Genomic DNA, 15,744 nt, shown 5'->3' on the forward strand with positions numbered 1-15,744 from the left:
GATGGTCTGAGTCAATATATGAAACTCTGAGGATTTTATCGAACGAGAAGAACCAACAAAATGTGATACAACTGTAAAAGTATATGCATAAAACTTCTGTTTCTGTATAAAATGGTTAATCACTTCTCATTTAAAGCATCGATAACAGAGAATTTCCAAAGTCACCTAGCTAATCAAAGAACACTCATTCACATTTACAGCAGGCCACTAAATATATCCTCTTCCATCTATTTCCTATTTGAAGAGGAAGAATAATATCAAGCAACAGAATATTTTTCACTGTAAGTATATGTGTATCGGTGTGTGTATGTATATATATGACTTCAAGGCGAACCGTCTCGGCCCTGCAATCCGATACCATTGTGCCTCTTGGAAGGAGCAGAAGGCGGTATAGGGATTCCTTTAGGCAAGAACCCCAAGAAAGTGTTCGGAGAAATCGTATGGTGATGATGAGTTTGTGGCTTAATCTTGAAGGATTGTGTATGTCTAGCCCCGTTTGCATGGTGATAATTAGCAAGAAACATGAACGAATATAGGAGTAAAATGGGGATTATTTGAGATTTTTTCCCCATCTCAAATGGGCATGGAGAACAGAAGAAAACACGAGATCGAGTTTAATATTGGGGAGAAGGATTCTTGGGTTTATTTTTGAGATGGATGGTGAATGATGTGTGTGCAAATTGAAATAGTTTATATAGGTTAGTTGGTGAAAGGGTTTAGTTTGTTGTGCTAATAAATATGGCAGTAGTACCATGCAAGAATACAAAATTTTAAAAGTGAAACATTTGGGAAGCTTGTGTCTGAAACATATGTGGGAGAGGCAAGACAAAGGACAACAAGGAGAGGAGGAAAGAATGGAGCATTAAATACAATATTTGTACTACATTTTTTCTTCTTCAACTAACTAACATGAAATTCAATGTGCATGTCCCATTCAATTATATCTCTTACACATTCAGGACAGATTGATTTTAAAAAAAATCCACAGTAGATTACGAATATAATCATATCCTAAAAATCTTCATTACATCAATTAACCTTTGGTTAAAGTCATTGATGTTAGTTATACCGCATCTCGGTATATCTACTTGAATTTTACGAATTCAGATCCATACAAGTATTCTCTCTTTTTATTTCCGTATATCGTTACCCTACATTCGATCACCTAATCTTTTACAATGAAAATACATTGAAAATATTATCAATAATATTGACATATTTGTTAAGACATGATGAAGGCCGTCCTCTCTATTTTGACGCTCTTGTTAATTGATAAGTTAATAATGAGTTAGATGTTTACTTTGAGGTTTGAGCGGGTCTTGGGGAAGATGGTTTAAAGGAATGAGATATATAGGAAGGGGTAACATACTAACATGGAAATAAGTGGAAAAATCTAAGGAAAAAGAGGTGCGATGTTGCCTGGTTAGGTGAATGCATGGACCCAATTGAAATAAATGGCCGACTGTGGGGCATACAGTGCACCTTTTTTTCATAATAAAGTCTTTAAACAAGGAAACGTGGTTGACGAAAAAATCGCAATGCTGCATTAGTTCCTACTCCATATGATCAGAAGATGACTAGCGATTGTGTAACGAAACGTCCAAACCAATTAACATAGTTACTTTTTAAATTCCATGAGCTTCCTAAAAATATTAAATTCTCTAAACTGGAGATATTTGATTGATAAGAAATATTACCTTTAAGTGTGAGTGTTTTTTCCCCATGAAGTCGAAGAATTCTCTAACGTGTATATAGGTAACATGGAACCGGAACCGGTTGCAGTTGCCCCTCACTCTTGACCATTTAAAAGATTAAAAGTTTAAAATCATCCTACATTTATGCATATATGATATATTTGGTCAATAATAAATTATTTACACTTTTAAAATTTATATATTTAGTACACAAAGGACAAAAAACCAGGTCTGGTATATGCTCTATGAAGCCGAAGCAATTCTAGATATTCACTTGAACCGTAGGGGCTGTGCGGATATTAGATTTTGTCACGGGAGTTGTAAGGTGATTTATATTGTGAAGCCAAGCTATGCAATTCAGGTGAATGGTATGGCACCTCCTTAGTTTCAATCTTCTCATCATAATCATGGTTGGTGGAAGATTCTGATCTGGCGACTTATTACCCATACAGTTCGGTTTGAAGTTTTGCCTTCATCTTGGGCTATCTGCTGTTTGCATATTCTCGGACTCCGATCCTTTCCGACAGTTAATAGAGTCAATCAACCTTTCGACGATTTTGGTCCAGATGACACTTTAATTATAGAAATTCGGCAACTTCTTAATGAGCCAGACATCATATATATATATATATATATATATATATATATATCTTTGAACCATATGAGGCGATCGGCTAATGAAGTTGCGCACCATTTGGCTCGACTCGTTTTGAACTCATAGAATGGCTTCACAGTGGTTTTCCTTCTTGGTTTTCTAAAATTGTATATCCTGACTTATTATCTTAGTATTTATGAAATCATTCTTTCTCAAAAATAGAAAAACAACACGTTTCGTATATATGTTTCTTGTTGTGTAACTAGGTTAAGATCAGAAGGTATATCAATGTAATGTATCCCGCCTAGAGATGTAAATGAACCAAACCGTTTGCGAGCTAAGCTCGGCTCGATAAAAAGCTCGTTTGAGTTCGTTTGTTAATCATATCAAGCCAAACTCAAACTCGATTTCGAGCTCGAAAACTTAATCAAACCAAGCTCAAGCCTAAAGATATTAGGTTCATGAGCTCGCAAACATGTTTTATAATAGGCTCGCAAACATGTTTGATAATAGGCTCTCGAGCTCGAGCTTCATTTGTTTAGGTGGCTCGTAAGCTCGAGCTCGACTGGTTTAGGTGGCTCGTCAGCTCGAACTTGGCTCATTTGTTGAGTTGACAAATAAAAATATTAGTACAAATGTTAATGGAAGGAATTAAACAAAAAACATAGTTGAAAAAAAGATTAATTTACACCACATAGTCACAATTACATTTTTATCTTATTTGCATATCATTATACTAAAATGTTCTTTAAACCATAATAAATTAACAGAAATACATCAATTTATTCTTTTTTTCCCAAAAAATTTACATCACAAAGTCATATACACGTTGAGTAACTTTAAAAATTATTATCCTAAAATATTATATTAAAATGAATATAATGAATTTATATTGATTAAAAAATAAAATTTATTTGGAACACAGCGAATGGAGTATTAAAGGAGTGAAATTAGTGCAATGTTATTTATATGGTGATATTAGTGTATGACGAATATTTGTTATCTGGAAGTTGGATGTATTATTTTGGGATGTTCAATAATATAACGAGTTTATGTTTTTTTAGTTGTTCTTTTTGTCGTTTTGGTTATTTATGAATGAATTTATATTTTATGTCTGATTTAAAGTTAGTTCATAGATATATTTAATTTTTAACAAGTTCAAATCAAGCTCAAACTCGAGCTCAATTCTATGCTTTACGAGCTCGAAAACGAGCCGAGCTCAAGCCATGCTTGTTAAACATGATAAACGAGCTATTAATGAATCAAGCTCGAGTCCGGCTTGATTAACATGATAAACGAGCTTTTAACGAGCCGAGCTCGAGCTTTTTTCGAGCTTAGTAATTTCAATACAAACCGAGCTCGAGCCTGATAATAGAAGCTCGAGCTCGAGCCTCAAACAATCCTAAACGAACCAAGCTCAAGCCTGATACTGTTTGGTTTGGTTTGATTTGGATTGTTTACATCTCTAATCCCGCCACTCTAATTTTTCCAACTGATATCTATGTCAGAGAGTGCTAGCTCTTTTAAGTCGCTTAAACAATTCTTTATTTGATCAGAGAAATTATAAATTTTATATTACTATAAACAATGATAATCCTAGTATAAATGTAAAATTAAGGAAAGAAAAATAAAATAGACCCTCTATTATATGGCAAAAACTTGTATGAGACGGACTCACGAGTCGTATTTTGTGAGACGAATATCTTATTTGTGAATATCGGTAGAGTTGACCCGTCTCACACATAAAGATTCGTGAGATAGACTTACTCCTACTATATATTGGAGAATATTATCAAATAGACCCTCCGATATTCTTTAAAATATACGTGGAATGGCAACGTTATAGTTATTATTCATGTGGTGATTATCAATTTTTGAATTTAGCAGCCGTTTTAAGAATAAGACGTACACTCATTTTCTTTTTGTTTTGGAAACAGAACGAACCATTTTCGAAAATCAAACTCTCTTCCACTTCAAAAAACACGTGTATGGATCCAAATTAAGTGTTAGAAAATTGGGTTTAAAAACCAAAGTACAGCTATGAATGTCGTTAGGAATATTTACGAAGATCCCCTGGGTCTCTCAACTCCTAAATAATAAACCTGGTTTGTTTGGCACCGCCAAGTAAATACGTTAATTATCAGTATTCATGTTCAAAAAATATCATTAATATGATCATTTTACTAATAAAAGGGCTTGTCTCGTCATCTCGTCAACTAATTCTTAATAAATCAATATATTTTGATAAGATAAAGATTTATGATACTGGTTTTTTAACAAATTTTGAGTAACAAAACAAAAATATTAATCAGTTAACATATTATATGTAAATTTTATAATAAAGTTAAAACAAAAATATGAACATTACGGTGATGGAGAAAGATTGTCTATCGATCAATCTGTACATTTTCAAATGAACGAAATGATCCAACAGCACACATGATAATTAATTAAATAATAATTGTGATCAATTTTCATAGAGCAAATCAAGTTTGACTCTTAATTCTTCAACGCATGGGGCCCCAACACATCACCCCATGCACGGTAACCCTTTGTCTCATGTTTTATTACCTAACAATCAAATAATTCACTATAAAATAATAAAATTAATAATCAGTTTTATTATGTTTTACGAGACGACGTCGTATTTTTTGCTCCATAATTATATAAAAACACCCTCTAATCAATTAACAAGAAGAACAATGGCAAGAGAAAAGAGAAGCCAGGAATTGAACATTGCCGTACCTAGTTTGTTCCGTTGCCCGATCTCCATGGACGTGATGAAGTCCCCGGTGAGCCTCTGCACCGGTGTTACGTATGATCGCACCTCCATTGAGACGTGGCTAGCTCTCGGCCACAACACGTGCCCAGCTACCATGCAAACCCTCCCCTCCACCCACACCACGCCGAATCTCACGCTCCGCCGCCTCATAAATCTCTGGATCTCCCAGGCTCAGGTTCTTGAGGTGCCACCGTCATCACCGACGTTTGCAATCTCGAAACAGCAGGTGGCTGAAGTCATCGAAGGTGAATTAAATCCTGTTTCACTGGATAAGATCATTGGTTTCATAAAAGCCTCGGAGGAGAATTTGAAGTTCGTCGCCCAATCATGTGACGCGATTTCGAGGCTTGTTGAGGTCTTCGGGAAGGCCGATGAAATTCGAGTCTCTGAATTGATCGTTGAAATTTTTTATTTGATGGCGCGAGATAATGTGGTTGGGGAGAGATTGAATGAGTTGATATTGAAGAGTACTACTGATTGCTTGTCATCATTCGCTTTCGTGTTGCAAAAAGGCAGCTCGCGATCAAAGGTTAAATGTGCCGAAGTTTTGGAGATTATGGCATTAAATCCAAAATCTCAGCTCACATTTGCTGGAAAGCCAGATTTACTGCTCGAACTGTGCAATTTGCTAACCGTTACATCAGCCGCAGAAGCCAGTTTCTCAGCTCTATCGGCGATGTCAAACTCCAGGCAGGTGAAGATGGAGCTGATCCGTTTCGGTTTAGTGGCAAGAATTGGGGAAATCCTCTCTTCAAATGCGGATCGTGCAGTTAACGACAAGGCTCTGGGGATGCTAGCGACTGATTGCCACTTGCACGGAGGGGAGGGTGGTGATCGCTGCAGACGAGAAATGTGTGGTGGGGATTGTGGAGAAATTGATGAAGTGTTCCGGCGAGGCGACGGAGAACGGTATCCGGGTGCTGTGGAGCGTGTGCTGCTTGGGACGGGACACGTTGGCCCAAGTTAGGGTGGTGAAAGTTAACGGGTTGACCAAGGTGCTACTTGTGATGCAGAGTGACTGTTCGGAGAATACAAAGCAGATGTGCAGGGAATTGGTCAAAGTGCTGAGAGCAAAGAACGTGAAGTCGAATCTGGGTCCTTACGAGACTAGGACAACTCACATCACGCCTTATTGAGCTGACTAACTCTATATATCTATTATCTCTATAGATACGTCGCTTCAATTATAAATTTACTTTGACACACTTGCTAATTATGAATTTATGTTATTTCAATTGTGAATTTACTTTGACACTCTTAGTTAATTATGAATTTATTATAAACATGTTACTTCAATCTCCATGTAAATTAATTTCTCCATCTAAATTAATTAAATAATTAAATTAAATTAAAGTATATAAATATGTGACTTTATATGTGAATTTATATTTATCTCCTTATTAATTTTTTACTTTGCATTAATTGCTTACTTTAAAAGTGTCTTTTCTTTTTCCTTATTTATATTTTAAATATGTATGATTATTAGTATTTAATTTTTTATGTATACCCACAATATAATATATTATTTTTATCTAATGATATCTTTTCATTATGTAAATTAGTATTTGGTTTTTTTATGTCTACACATATTATAATATGTTATTTTTAATTCAATGATTTAGATTTTTTATTTATCTTTTCATTATGTATATTAATTTAATTAAAGTTTAGAAATAATTCATTATCGAATTGTGAATTTTTTTGGTATCTTATTAATTCTTTTCATGTCCTCATTTGACAGTTTGCTAGAATTTATGTGTTTGAATTAAAGTTTTTTGCAACCAAAATTTTTTTGCGGTTTATATTTATAAATCATTTAAATAAAACACGGTAAAAGATCGTTGTGATTTGAGCCGTCAATGTGGGTTGAGTATGTCGGTTTGGCCTGCACCGCCAAACAGTCCGAGTGAGTTGGGTTGAAATTTTGTCGACTCATTTAAAGGTGAGATTAAATGAGCTCGCACGAGTTTATATTAAATATCTATATATCTAATATTATCGATTTTCAATCATGAATTCTTGATATATATAAGGCCCGAGATTTTATCATTTTAATCCGAGATTATTTAATTTACGAATTTTGGAATAATGAATTAGATTCCACTGTTTTTGTAATTAGTAGGATTGAAATTGAATTAAAAAGAGTTGTGAGGACCAAATCGCAAATAATGAAGATTTCAGGGGCTAAAGTGCAATTAATTATTTGAGTGGGACACTTGTCACCACCATGCACTTGATATGTAAACAATCTTAATTTCCTTCTTAACTTCCAGAGAAAGAATCGAGGGAAGAGCTTCGTGAAATTCTCAAACTTCATTTTAACTTAGAAATTTGATTGTGCCAAATCTGGTTATCAGAATTTCGATCCGAGCACAGTTTTATGATCATCTCGTCGATAGCTACTACATGATGTAAGTTTTATTGAGTTCTATTACCATTTGAAATTATGATATTGGAGGAATTGTTATTTGATTATTATTATGTGTTCTGAGAATATTAGACATCGTAGAATCGAAGTCAGATCGAATAACAGATTGATTATGGAATTGTTATGATTTTTCGATTATATCGATTGAAATTGGACAGATTTGGATTATTAATTGATTATGGATTGTATCAGATATTGGTTTTGATTTGTAATTAATATATGTTGATATTGTATTGACGGGGATATCAGGATTGTGCCGTTATGCCGTTGATTTTGAATTAGATTCAGATTGATCGGAGTTAGTATTGAATTGGGAATGGAATGTTGATATTGCTATTCTCGATATGTCATTTCATATTGACAGAGACAGTCCTGAATTCAGAACTTCCCATTTCTTCATACCGAGACTACGAACGAAAGGTATAAGTCAATGTGGTACTGGGAGAACGACTCGAGTAGGATATACTTGAGTTTCCCTAAATCACATACTTATTGTTATTATTTACAATGATTTGAATTGATATGCTTGTTCTATTGATTTATAGAAGCATGTATTAGATGAGTATTAGACGAGTAATCTTGTGACATAAGTGCCGATGGTGATGGAATCGTCATTGGCACATTGCACCTTGTCACAAGATAGTGAATTGGCAATAGTGACTACAGTATGTGACGGATAGGTCAAGACACCGGATGTTTGGTTATATCGATTGAATAGAATTAGAGTTTCTTCTATTACTGAATTCGATATAGGAATGCCAACGTCTGGAAACCGGGATCCCTAGACTAGGATTGAGTCTAGTCTGAGACGTGGAGTCACGAGTCTGATTGACAGTTTTATATTAATTATGTTTTCAGATTTGATACATATTACTGATAGTTGTTACATGCTTTTACATTGGTTATATGATTGCATGTTTCATTAATTTATACTGGGATTTTATTCTCACCGGAGTTATCCGGCTGTTGTCGTGTTTGTATGTGTGCATGACAACAGGTGGGACAGGATCGGGGTCGAGGAGATAAAGAGAGATCGGGATTAGAGTGTAGACTTCGGACCTTGATTAGAGATAGGGTTTAGACACTTGATATTTAGTTGTTAAACCTTAGTTTGAATGATTGTATATAGTACAAGACTTGTACTTTAATACTAACATGTATATTAGAATGTATTACATTACGTTCAGCATTTAATACTGTATTTTAAAAAGAAAAAAATTGAGACCCTGTTTATTATAATTGATTAAATTGTCCCAAATGATGATTAAGAGAATGATTAGCGTCCGGGTCCCCAATATATAGAATAGAAAATATCATTTTGATTTCAAAATTGTGATGTTACTATCTTGTCCAAAAATTGTGGGTTGTTGAGACAATTTGATAGTCACTCAAAATTGAGTGTCAAAGTTGACATTTGAGTTGTATTTTTGGATTCCTGACAATATGTTCGTCAACATATTATTTTTAAGTTAGTTTTATCAGTATCGTGATGGGTAAATATATTTATTACAATATATAAATATTATCATCTCTTTAAATTAATATTCACTTTCATGTTTGACATATTATGAGTCTTGGTAAAATGAGGAACAATAAATTCAAACAAACGAATACAAAAATTAAAATCTGGGCCGAAACCAGAATTATATGGTAGCGAAAATTAATATATAAATTTTTAGTAAATTTATCGATGTTAAAATTTATCACAAATTTTATACCATAATATATAAAATTTCAACCTTATAAATGAAATAAATCAAACATATACAAAATATACAAAATTTTATTACATATACAATCAAATAATTTATTATAATTATATTTTATTCTACAAGAATTCTTGTAAAACTTAGTGATTGTGGATTTATCATCTATTAAATCAGCAAACTAAAGAGCTGTCAATTAAACTAATTGAGTAATCGCATATTCTTGAATTTCCTAATTAATTTTTATCTTGATAGTTTGTTTCATTTAATATTTTAAATTATAAGACATTGTTAATGTAAGGCCCGAGATGTTATCAATTTTATGAGACCCCGAAAAGAAAATATTATTGATGGCCAATTTTTAATTAAGTGAAAAAATACTTAATTTAAATTTGATGGCAATTTCGTAATTATTGAGGGCTGAATTGCAAATAGTGAAGAGTTCAGGGGCTAAAGTGCAATTTTGGGTTTAAGTGGACACTTGTCTTGCCATGCTTGTTTGATATATATAAGTTTCACTTTCTTTCAATTGTCCAGAGAAGAAACCGAGAAAGCTTCAGGGGATTTGTCAAGTTTTCTTTCAAGCTTTAAATTGTGATTCGAGTGATCCGTTTATCAGAATTTAAATCCGGACACAGTACCGTACTCCTCTCGACGAGAGCTACAACTGGACGTAAGTTTTATTGAGTTCTGTTATCATTTGAAATTATGATATTTGAGAAATTATTATTTGATCATTATTATGTGTTCTGGGAATACTACACATCGTAGAATCGAAGTCAGATCGAAGAACAGATTGATTATGGAATTGTTATGAATTTCTGATTATATGGACTAAAAACCGGACAGATTTAGATTATTGATTGATTACAGATTATATCGGATATGGGTTATGATTTGTAATTGATAGTTGTTGATATGGTATTCATGGGGATATTGAGATTGTGCCGTTATGCCGATGATTTGAATTAAATTCAGATTAATCAGATTCAGTGGTAAATTGAGAATGGAATATTGATATTATGATTCTCGATATATCGTTTCAGATTTACAGAGACAGTCTTGAGTTCAGAACTGATATTGTTTCAGACCGGGACTACAAACGAAAGGTATAAGTCAATGTGGTACCGGGAGAACGACTCGAGTATGATATACTTGAGTTTCTCTAAATCACATACTTATTGTTATTATATGCATTGATTTGATTATTATATGCTGTTCTATTGGTTTATAGGAAGCATGTAATAGATGAGTATTAGACGAGTGATCTTGTGACAGAAGTGCCTAATAGTGGTGGGATCGCCACGGGCACATTGCACGATGTCACAAGATAGTGTGTTGGCGATTGTGCCACAGTCTGTGACGGATAGGTCAAGACACTGGATGTTTGGTTATATCGACGTGGATAGAATCAGAGTTTCTTCTATTATTGCTGGTCGATATAGGAATGCCAACGTCTGGAAATCGGGATCCCTAGACTAGGATTGAGTCTAGTCTGAGTCGTGGAGTCACGAGCATTGTCGACAGTTTTATATTGATTATGTTTCAGATTTTGATACATATTGCTGTTATCTGTCCATGCTTTTATGTTTATCATATGATTGCATGTTCGTTGATTTATACTGGGATTATATTCTCACCGGAGTTATCCGGCTATTGTCGTGTTTGTATGTGTGCATGACAACAGGTGGGACATGTTCAGGGTCGAGGAGACGAAGATAAATCGTGATTAGAGTGGAGACCACAGACTTGACATTGCTATAGATAGGGTTCAGACACTTGATACCTAATTATTAAACCCTAGTTTGAATGATTGTATATATAGTATAGGACTTGTACTTTAATACTGATATGTGTATTAGATTGAATCCCATTACATTCCGCATTTTAAAAGAAAAAAAATTTTTAGACCCTGTTTAGTATAATTGATTAATTAGTCCCAATGATTATTAAGAACATGATTAGCGTCCGGGTCCCCACAGTTAATATAACTAAATACACATTTTTTTACATGTTCATAAGGACTCAATCACTAACTCATATGAAAAATATTTATCGACATACTATATTGAAAACATTCTAATTAATTCAGCGCATTTGCAGAAAATTTTCTAATTAATTAAGAAAAATTAATTTACAATAATCATATTTAATCTGTTTGGGCTAACACCATTTATTTTATAAGATATTCATCGTAATTCTTTATTTGTATGTTAATCTTTAAATCTGAATTATGATGTATATTGTTTTTCTAAAAGTTCTTAAATAATGATTTAATACATTTATTCGACATTTCAATATTAACATTTTAAAATATATTAATTTTATATTATATGCGTGCAACACTTCTAATCGTGATTATAAAAATTTATAAAAATTCTAAAAATGAATTAGATCAAACATAAAAAAAATTACACAATTAATCAAAAGACAGAAAATAAAAACTAAATAATTATCTATTACCTATAAACTACTAATATCGATTTTTAAATATTGAATTCGGTGAGAGTGGAGGCCACTATGTACTAACAAAAAAAAAGTTAATACTTGAATGAGTCAGACTGTAAAATTAGTTGAAGTAAAAACCAAAGACAAAATGAGTTAATAAAAATATTATAATGGATTAAGTTGAATGAGACTTATATATATAAGTATCTCACTTGATCTCACCTTATGTTTTGTCACTGTACAAAGCGAAAGTTCATGCACTGCAGTGTTCTATATTTTCTTAATTTTTCTCTTGATTTCAAATTTAATTTCATCATCTATTGGTCTTCAAATATTTATTAGAATTTTTTCTAAGCATCTAATCTTAAATGTGATCAATTAACCAAATAGTTATTATACTTTGTATATAATAATAAATAGATTAATATATTTGAAGATAGAAAAAATAATGTATTGAGAAGAATAAAAAAGAATGTTAGAATTAATACTATAATTATCTAATGTCAATTTTAAATTTAACATCCTACATTCGAAAATATGTTTATTGAGGTAAATAATATGATGATAAACTAAAAATAATAATTTAATTATCATTGTAAAATAATAATAATGTGATCGTTATTCGGAATCAGAAAATGATGTACTTTGACTTTTTTTTATTAAATTGTATAAACAATTCTTTCGATATTTTTAGTGGATAAACATGTTAAATCTATTAAAATTAAATAGTAGAATTTAATGATGAATATGAATGTATTAATTCAACTTTCGATTTGAGTTTCGGGATTTTGTCAATATATATATATTTATTTATTTATTTATTTATTTTTCTTTTATTTTAAAATATAAATTTTCAAATTGATGAAAAATGTTTTTTTTTTCTCTACTACTTATGTAGAATATCAAGTATATATTCTACTCAAATGTCTTATAAATTCATATGATATAGTAAAAGGTTATTTGCATAAACTTATTTGTTGGGTACAATAATTGATCATGTTGGGTAGAGTGATTGAAATGTTGTGTTTGAGCTGTTGTACTATTTAAAATGTTTGATTTGTACTCTTACCATAATCTATAGGTTTTGATTTTCATTGATTGCAATTGGTGCAATTATTAGGAGATAAATTGTCTGGTACAATAATTGTCCACGATGGGTAGGCGTTTGAGTTGTTGTATGATTTAAAGATTTGACTTGCATAGTTACCATCAACTATAGCTTTTGGTAAAGCGACAAACGGTCGATCCTACATTATTTGATTGTAAAGCTAGAAGAAACATGTTACATCAACTTTTAGTTTTGAATTGATCCCTTACATGTTACTCGATTTTTAAATTTAGAAGCATTCTACAGTTTTCAACTATTATTATATATTGAATTATAATTTATCTCGTTCAAATTGGATAAATATACAATTAAACTCATGTATATATTATTAACAAAAATATTTAAATGAAATATTTTTTTTGTCGATAATCAAAATAAGAAATAAAAAATTTTTTATCCTCGAGTGAGAAATAAGATATTTAAATAAAGTTATAATTGCTACAATGAAATAGTGCACATATATGCATTTATCACTGTATTTTGCAACTAAAATGTCAAAAAATTCCACATATTATTCTTATATCATATTTAAAATAATTATAAATCCTAATTTTTATTATTTTGAGTTGGCCTTTGTTATGAAAAATCATTGTGAATAAATTGAATTTGAAAATTCTTATATCTATATATATTACATATTAATATATCAACCTAAGTCCAGGTAATAAAAAACTACAAAATGAACTTATTCATCTTCAATGTACACAAATTATATAGTAAAGATATATGACAATTAAAACAATGAAGTAGAATATATGTTCAAATATAACAAAATATATAGACAAGAAAAAATAAAAATATTTTTCTAGATATAAATATTTTTAATAACTTTTTACAGTGAGTTGGAGAAGATAAAAGATAAAAAATATTAACTCTTTTGGGTTACACAAAAAAAATAGAAATGGAAGAAGTGTTTGTCATATAATGAATTCAGTTTCCAAATTAAATGTATACTATAAAGTTATATTTACCATTCAAACTTTATAAATGCAATTAATTTTTCTCAAGATAAGGATACACGAATGATCCTGTTAAGATATTTAAACAATTAGAAAAATTAAATATATTATTTTTCTGGAGATAATACTAATATGACATTAGTAATTTGATTGTGCTAATTATACTTATAAGTTAATATGAAATATTAAAATAAGTATCATAAGAGTCAGTAAAAAGATGATTTATTGTCAAAATTATTATTATTATAAATTACAAATAAATGACAACATTTAATCAATATTTTTTCAAATCAATTCATCAATACTTTTTATGTGATGATAGATTGTTATAATAATTAGGGGTGAACATTCGGTCGGTAATTAGTCATAACCGGATCGAACCGAAATATTTAGCAATAACCAAACCCACCGAATTAATTTTCATAACCGATGAAAACTGAACCGAATTAAAATCGCTAATTCGGTTGGTGTTCGAATTACCGATTAGTTTTTTAAAAAATTGTGATTTAACTTTAATTATATATATAATTTTTTTGAACACTACAGTCTACATAAATGCATAAAAACATAAAATCATATACATCACAAATTTTTCTTTAGAATTAGGTCTGATTTTAAAATTAAAAATTAAAAAATATATTAAAATTGATAAATAAAAAAATGTATTAAATAATAGTATTTATTATATCGGTTAATTCGGTTAGCTGATTTCAAAATTTTGAAAACCGTAACCGAACCGTATTAACCGAATTTTTTTAATTTGAAAACCGAATTTCCGAAATAACTGAACCGAATTTCCGAATTGACTCGGTTCGGTCGGTTAATTCAGTTTAATCGAAATTTTGCTCACCCTTAATAATAATGTGTAGTTTATATGTTATCAAATACAAGTGTAATAAATTAAAGGTGAATAGGAAAGTAAAAACATTCAGTAAAAATTGTTGTCAATTTACATGAAAGAGAATAATAATCAAACAACATTGTAAATAAAAATTTCATATCAATTATTGACAAAAAAGATTGTAATAATTGAATATTATAATAAAATATATGCATTATTGAAAGAATATGACAAACAAAAAACAATATGATAAAAAATATATGAGAAAATTTTAGTAGTTGTCCAAATCTTTTTTTAAAATTAAAAAAATATGTTTTTTTCAAATTAGTTACATATGTTAATTAACACGAATTTTCAAAATTTACAATACTATTATCATTATCTTTTGTTGAGTTAACTAATTTTGTTTCAAATTCTAATTACTTAAACATATGTTTTTCACGTGCAACGCACGTGCATTATTTCTAGTATATATATATATATATATATATATAATTTTTTCCAAGTGTCAGGCACCTTCCAATTTGTGAGGATCACCAACCCCCTAATCGTAATTATATTGGTGGAAACATGGTAAATGGGATATCATATTTTAAATTAGTCTTGGCTGGCGTAGTTTTAGAAATGGAGCCTATTATGACATCGTTTGATTCGATGAGATGATAAATAATTTATAATATAAAAATTATAAATTAATATATTTAGATAAAAAAATGTTATATAACATTAATTTTTTTTAGAATTTAAGCAAAACAGAAATTTATAATAAATCAATATATTATCATTTACACCAAGTTTTGTCGATCCATTCTACACAGTTTGTAGTTGTTTTTTTAAGTATTGTTTTATTCGTGAGAAGAGATGGTTAATAATATATAAATTCGATACGAAAAATCAACGTATAAAAATGAAGGGTAAAACCTATTTCAATGAGCATATATCGTTTAACATGTAAATCCCAAACATATATCTCAATTTATTTAACGGCAGAGGTCTTAAATAAAAAAAAAAAAAACATAAGATTCTTACTAGGCTGATAACCCTTCTTTAGAAAAATAATTTGGATCCTGAGAATCCGACCCGGTTGAGGTATATTTTAATCAATTAAAATAAAAAATTTAATGAAATAATTATATATATATATATATTTAAAAACAATGGGTAAAACCCAAACCCGAATAAT

General features: G+C 30.6%; 1 pseudogene; it reads left to right on the plus strand.

Moving 5' to 3' along the window:
* Positions 1-4,947: 4,947 nt before the first annotated feature.
* LOC142524671 (U-box domain-containing protein 28-like) lies at positions 4,948-6,291 on the plus strand (annotated as a pseudogene).
* Positions 6,292-15,744: the final 9,453 nt, after the last annotated feature.

The sequence above is a fragment of the Primulina tabacum genome, chromosome 14 (assembly GCF_025594145.1).
Source record: "Primulina tabacum isolate GXHZ01 chromosome 14, ASM2559414v2, whole genome shotgun sequence".
Classification (NCBI taxonomy): Eukaryota; Viridiplantae; Streptophyta; class Magnoliopsida; order Lamiales; family Gesneriaceae; genus Primulina; species Primulina tabacum.